Source organism: Gigantopelta aegis, chromosome 4 (genome assembly GCF_016097555.1).
Source record: "Gigantopelta aegis isolate Gae_Host chromosome 4, Gae_host_genome, whole genome shotgun sequence".
Lineage (NCBI taxonomy): Eukaryota > Metazoa > Mollusca > Gastropoda > Neomphalida > Peltospiridae > Gigantopelta > Gigantopelta aegis.
In genome coordinates, this window is record NC_054702.1 from 81,702,349 (window position 1) to 81,710,277 (window position 7,929).

The window sequence follows — 7,929 nt, forward strand, 5'->3', positions numbered from 1 at the left end:
AATAATAGTAGTAATAGCAATAGTAGTAGTAAGTAGACATAGTAGTAGTAGTATGTAGTGATAGTAGTAGGTATATGGCCATAGTAGTAATAATAGTAGTACGTAGTTATAGTAGTAGGTAGTAGTAGTAGTAGGTAGTGATAGTATTAATAGTAGTAGGTAGTGATAGTAGTAGTAATAATAGTAGTAGGTAGTGATAATAGTAGTAGTAGTAGTAGTAGTAGTAGTAGTAGTAGTAGTAATAATAGTAGTAGCTAGTGATAGTAGTAGTAATAGTAGTAGCTAGTGATAATGGTAGTAAGAGTATCAGCAGCAGCAGGGCCTAAAAAATAGTTCAAATATATATTTCTTCTTCTCTATATTGTTGTTCAATAATAATAAAAGATCACGTTAAAACAAAATGATACACAATCGGTTTTGAACCTTTTATTGACAAAATAACAAAACCAAACTAAATGGCAGATTGTAGAGGGAGGTACGAACAACGCACACGTATCTATGTTCTTTTTTTTCTTTCACTGTATTATATAGCGGCTGGATTCTTCACATGTGAAAAATGGGTTTTGTGAAAAATGAGGTCCTACATAGCGTTCTAAAACATTTTTGAAAGAACATTCCATTTCATTTTGAAGTCAGTACATGAAATCAAAATATCGTTGAAACACTGGCATTTATACTAGTGGCGGATCTAAGGGTGGTGGTAGCCCCCTACCCTTAGTTTTACTACAGTCAGTTTTATTTAATTTTATTTTTAATTTACTTTGGAGAATCCAAGGAATCCCTTCGGGAACGTTTATGGCTTTCGGCCACATGTCATTAGACCCCTCCCCCCCCCCCCCCCCACCCACAGTGGATTTTCTGGACCCGCCACTGTATATCAAGTGTACATTTAAATTGAGGTGGTTGAATATGCAATCGCATTCCAGCTCGGTATTCCGCCATTAGCCATCAGCCAGCTAGCTGGAGCCGCAGTGATCCCACCTATAGTGAGACGCGCTCGTTAGTTATTGGCATTAAGGCATCTGGATGTATTTTATCTTAACTTTGAGGCGCAGTATAATGCGACAATCATCTATTTATCCCTAGAATTTGCTGTCATGTTGGGAAAAGCTTTTGCGGTGTGCGTATAATGATGGTGAATACGGTAAACAAAAATATGTAAATAATGTCTATGGTATGTCAAATCAAATGTTAATAGTATTGTAAGCTACATATAGTTTAACGACACGCTGTAATGTGCATGTAATATATAATGACCTGTGCGTGTGCATGCGAGGGAGGATTATAGCAGCCCTAAATGTCCCAACTACCCAAGTAAAGTTTGTTTTGTTTAATGACACCACTAGAGCACATTGATATATTAATCACCGGCTATTGGATGTCAAACATAATTCTGACTACATGTTCTTAACGCAGCAAGGGATCTTTTATATGTACTTTCCGACAGACAGGAAAGCACACACTACTGCCTTTGACCAGTTGTGGTGCACTGGTTAGAACGAGAAAAACCCAATCAGTTGAACGGATCCACTGAGGTGGTTCGATCCTGCGACGCAAGCACCTCAAGCGAGCGCTCAACCGACTGAGCTAAATCCTGCCCCCCCCCCCCCCCCAACTACCCAAGATGTCCCAGTTAGGGACATTTTGGGCTGTTACAAGGGTGCCCTCAATGTGGCATATAGTACAATCGTTACTGAATATTCTTCAACATATTGTCGTTTGGTTTACCTCTAGATGAGCAATTTGAAACTTAAATTCACATACAATACATTATGAATAGTTGTATATTAAACATGTTTCTCATAGTTCTAGTTTTTCAATAGGTCAAACTTCATTTTATTTCATAATATATATATACTATGAAAAAGTAGGGGAACTTACAATTGCCAAAATTGTAAGGTATATTAGCTGTGGGGAATGGTTATATTATAATAGTGAATTAACTGGGCAAAAATTACAACCGGTAGTTCAGTATTACAGTATGTTTTATGATCACCAAAGATCTTGAAGGACGATTGGGGTCAGAAGTTAAATTTGAAAGTTGACGTTTTTTTATCAGTAAATCTCAAATTCAAACAATAAAAATGATTAAAACAAAACAATAACAACTGTATGATTAACAAAATGAAAAAGATTGACAGAAATAATGTTCCACAGTGATTAATGGGCCTTCCTCCTTCCTGGAAATTGTCAAAATCGAGAATGACACCCCACGCACGTGTACAGGGAAACTATGGAATATGTTTTGGTGTGTTGATAAATAGATCTGAACGTTCTTTACTAGGATGTCTGTGGTCAAAACGTATGTTTGGTCTAATAGTTGATATTAACATTAATATTTCAGGTTCTCCTACATTTTTTGAAGAGTATATATATTGTTTCGTGCGTACGAAATTTATGGGATACCAAATCCAGCTTGGGCTACTTATAAATATTAGGACGATCAGAATCACGTTGAATATACCGATATTCTAAACAAGAAAATATATCTAATATGTAATGCTAGTCTTTACAAATGTTTATTAGTCGAAAACATCGTACAGTGCAGCAAACTCAGAATAGTCCCTTTACATCTTTCACCTGTAATATCAGTTTTATGCATTTACTTGGTATGTAATATGTAAAAAAACATTAATAACTATACATACATACATACATACATACATACATACATACATACATACATACATATATATATATATATATATATATATATATATATATATATATATATATATATATATATAATCAAAACATCATTAGTGATGTCATCACAACTGAATAAAGTAGTTTAAATTTACAGCTATGTAATATAGTCGCCGGGTGTACTGTATATATATATATATATATATATATATATATATAGGGCCTCGTAAGTTGACAAACTTGTGTTCTGTCTTGAGCAGCTTTAAATTTGTTAAACGAGCCTTGATGTGGGAATAATATATCGTCCAGCAGAATGGAAGTACTCCTTTAAACCAAGCATTTGACTTATCGACTGAATGAATAAATGTTTAACGACACCCCAACACGAAAAATACATCTGCTATTAGGTGTCAAACTATGGTAAATGCACACATGGAGCAAGCATTTGACAGTCTACTTCTGACAGAATACCCGCTGGCCGAATGGTTACAGTCGCGGGCTGTCAAATGTCATACGAGTCGATGCAGTAGGTTCGAATCCTGTCAGTTGACTCTTTGTGGTTTTAAATATTAGATATCTCATCATTATGTTTTAAGACAATTCAGCAAACAAACCCACCGATGTTTACCTTTTTACCTTGAAAGAAAAGAGTAGCCTCTGTGACGTTATTCTAATAAAAAAAAATAAGTTGGAGTTTGAACTATTACCACTCTTTACTTCAAGAGTTCCAAAAGGGGAAGCAACTCATTAAACCTTACTAGATACGCAACACATTACATGATATGGCTTTCAGTTCTAGAATGGACGTGGATTTTTCATTTTTCAGAATTTATTTTAAGGTTCAGCACGGTGTCACGACATTGTTAGTTGGTTAGTAGTTATGAGAGAGAAGAGGGTCCGTACACCTGAGTTCAGAACTCGTAGTAGTAGTATACCAGCCTGTAGTCCGATGGCGACATACCCTTGCATATAGTAAATGGCGAAATACCCTTGCATATAAAATTATACTTACCATTAATTTACATTAAATTGTAAAGTATCATTTTGTGTCGAATATCTTTGATGAACCACTTATAGATAATTCGTTGATGCGTTTCTTGTAAGCTGAGGTATATATATATATATATATAATGTTTGACTATGTTGACGTATTGCTGTATTAAATATGTTGCTAGGTCAGTTTATATATTGGTTTTGGTTTTGGTTTTTGTTGTTTTTTTTTCTGTTGTTATTTTAAAAACTACATTCAACGCTTATGGGTTCAGATATGTACTCTTTTCACCTACATATTAATGATTTTTTTTAAAATAATAATAATAGTAATAATAACATCGACAGTGGCAGATCTAGAAAATCAATTTAGTGTGTGTGTGTGTGTGTGTGCGAGGGGGGGGGGGATAATGGCATGTGGTTGAAGACCACAAACGTTCACGAAGGGATCCTCGGATTCTCCAACGGAAACAAATAAAATATAAATGTCGCAAACTTTAGGGTGACATGGGGCCCAAGCCCACCTTAGATCCGCCACTGATCGAAACTAATTAGGGTGGTCCTTTTTTCCCCTAGATAAGGTCGGGTTCCTGGAAACACACAATCTTTAGGCCATAGCACAGTACGTCATTTGTTCTTGGTTTTTCTGTCTGCATTTAATTCCTTACCGTCAATATTTTAAGCTTATATATTTAGAACGTATCGACAATAAAATAACGTGGTGGTGAAGTAAAACTAATTTTTTGTTCTTCCAAGTGTTGTCAAAAGAAATTGTCACCACTTCCATTTCAGTTGGAGGTCCATTACTGTTTGTGAACAGAAAATAGCCCAAGCTCTCGGTTCGATTGTAACAATAAAAATGTTTAACTATGTATGATTGACTTCAGCTTGTCCTTCCTCCCAGCTACGGAACTTGATCCCAAACAGACAATTATTTGAATTAACCATTGAACTTCGATCAACCTTTAACCGCGGGCCAATAAAGTGGATTGGTTATAACTTGATTACGAAACAGCCGACATGCGTAGCCCTGCTCGCCGTGTTTAAGCCGCCTTAGAGAAACGAGTTGCTAGGGAAGCCGGAGAACGAGTTTATCTCCAAATGACTGGTTTCATAAAGAGTCGTTATGAAGCCACTTCACGACTTGGCTCCTTCTATGATTAAATTTCACATTTATGAAACACAATTCAATGGCGTCTCCCTTGTACTCCGTGGCCAGCGAGTCTGTTTGCAATAAAATGGATGAAACTTCTGGGGCCTCTTGATCAAAATGAACATCCTAAAATGTAATTGAAGATGGGAAGGCCAATCGTCCTTATTAGGTTTGGAACTATTGAACAGAATCCTCGGACACTGGTAAATAACTTCCAAAGGTACTAGAATTAGCATGAGAATGGAATATGATTTTTTTTAAATCGTATTAAGCCTGGCATTTGGAACATTTTATCACAAGTTGGAACTGATTGCTGCCCAGATGGAAGTGAATATCTAGAAGTTATACTCTGTTTTAAGTAGGCTGCTTTTTAGACATATACGGGGGGGGGGGGGGGGGGGGGTGGTATTTCAAAATCTTAGAAAACTAGAAGTCGTTTCACGTGTTTGTGTTTTTTACCTGAGTAACAGATTGGTCGTTTCTGTGGCGTAGCGAGGGGGTGGGTGGGGACACGGTGGCAATGCCCCAAATAGTGGGTTTACATGAAATATGTTTACGTATCCGGTGAGTTACTCTTTGACTTCTAGTGTGCTGTGCATTAATTGTCCAAAAATAAGTCTAAAGCCATAGATTATATGCATTTTTTGAATATGTGAATAACCTTTTGGGTGTCCTTAAGTTTGCAACTTTTTTATTTTAAGACATAACTATTCACCACAAAACCGATTGGTGGTTCACGCGAATTTGAACGACGTTTCATATATATCATATAGTGTATAATAATATATGTTATATCATACTGATAGCATATCATAGCACATTAACATGAAATGACATAAGTGGTATCTGGTATCATGCGATCGATATACAGCGCTAATGACGCTGTGTGTAATTAATCTTTGTTTCGTCTCAAACATACACACCCAAAAACCCCACAAAAAAACACACAAAAACCCCACCTAGACAACCAAAACTCAAACCAAACCAAACTTTTGAAAGAAGATTTGACTTTAATGACTGTAGTATTTGTTTTCTTTCTACAGCAGTAGCATACATTAAAAACCATTGTGTTTCGAATCAAGATTTATAATTATTTGGACAATCTGTTTACTTCTACAGTAGCCAACGTTCTAGAATTCTAAATTATTTGTTAATATCTAAACATTTTTGTTAAAGATTGTTTTGTTTAACGACACCACTAGAGCTCATTGATTTATTTATCATCAGCTACTGGATGTTATATATTTGGAAACGCTACATATTTCTATTACTAGCAAGGATCTTTTATTTTTATTATTATTTTTAAATTATTTTGTTTTCCTTCAAAGTTTATTATAAAGGGATCCCACAGACAGGATAGCATATACCACGACTATTGAAATAACAGTCGTGATGCACTGGCTCAAACCAGAAATAGCTCAGTGGATTCACCGACGAGGATCAATCCCAGACCGACAATACAAATTTACGCGCTTTACCACTGGACTACCTCCCGCCCTAAACAGCTTTGTGTGCAATGAAGTTATTACGAGCGGGCTGGTCCGTGCAATATTTAACTGAGTATTAAAAACGTTTGTTTTGTTTAACGACACCACTAGAGCACATTGATTTACTAATCATCGGTTATTGGGATGTTATACATTTGGTTAATTTGACATGTACTCTATTTTTTCTTTAGTAACAAGGGATCTTTTGTATGCACCATCCCATAGACAGGATAGCGCATATACCAGTCGTGTTGCACTGGCTGGAACGAGAAATAGCCCAAATGGGTCCACCGACAGGAATCGATCCCAGACTGACCGTGTACCACTGGGCTACGTCCCGTCCCTGACTGAGTATTAAATAACAAACGTCTTCCAACTGCCCCTGCGTGTGCTGTAACCTCACCGTGGTGCAGGGGTGTAACATTCTCTTTGAGAATGGCCAATACAGCACAAATTGAAGTTTAGAGTAAAATTCGGTGTCCGTAAAATTCTGTGATATTTGTATTTGTATTTTTGCACAGTTCTTCAAACTGTTTTTGTTTAAACCTTGAATTTTTATATTGATGTTGATCATCACTTTATTTATTTGCATTTACCATAGTTTGACACCCAATAGCCGATGTATTTTTCGTGCTGGGGTGTCGTTAAACATTCATTCATTCATTCATTCATTCATTCATTCTTCCAACTGTATATTAGATGTCTTGTTTCACTTATCTTTCATTAGGTTTGTATTGTGAGCACACATTGATTTGTTATAGTCAAAAGATCCAGTCGCTAAGGTAATGTTTAAAAGAAATTATTAACTTACAAGGCCGTACCTAGGCGACGCAAGGGGGGTAAGGAGTTGGAACCTCAGAAAAAATACAAAGAATTGTTTTGGGTTTTTTAAATTTGGAAACACTCTGATACTTCATGTTCATTTATACTCAATTTTATCCAGTAAAGGTTTAAGCACGCTGTCCTGGGCACACGCCTTATCTATCTGGACTGTCTGTTCAGGACAGTGGGTTGCTAAACTCGCTCTGTATGGGAGCCGTTACAAGGAAGTGAACCCAGCCTTATGTTCGATGGTTTAACCACTACACCATCGAGGCCGGTTTCAATTACTGTGCCCGTGTTCTTTTTATACTGCCAACCTTCTCCCTTAGTTAAGGCTAGGTACGGCCCTGAATTCAGTTTTACTTCAAAAGGAAAACAGCATCCGGCGTAGTGCAAGCGAACGTAACATGTTGCCTCACATCAAATCGATTCTCTTTGTGATAATTATAATGATACACGTAGTGTGCATCACCCCACTCACACAGTGCGCGCAGAAAGGTAGACTCATTTATTTTCTCCAGAGTAAATGGTGTTTTATGTAATTTAAAATATTTTTAGCTTATTTATATTAGTAAACTATATTTTAACATAAAATGTGCAGTTGCTTTTGAATTATTTCCTAGTGTAGCTTATAGTTATTTCGGTCTTTAAGCAGGTGTTTAAGCTTTGTAACTGTATATACTTGTACTGTTAATTAATTAGTTTAATGCGTGTCAGACATTAACAGGTTTGGTAAATTCGGCTCTTAGTAAAATTATATCAAATAACAGGGAACAGTCAGTAGTTTTTTCACTAAGAAGCGCTGTCTCACTAGCACGTTACTGTCAGGTT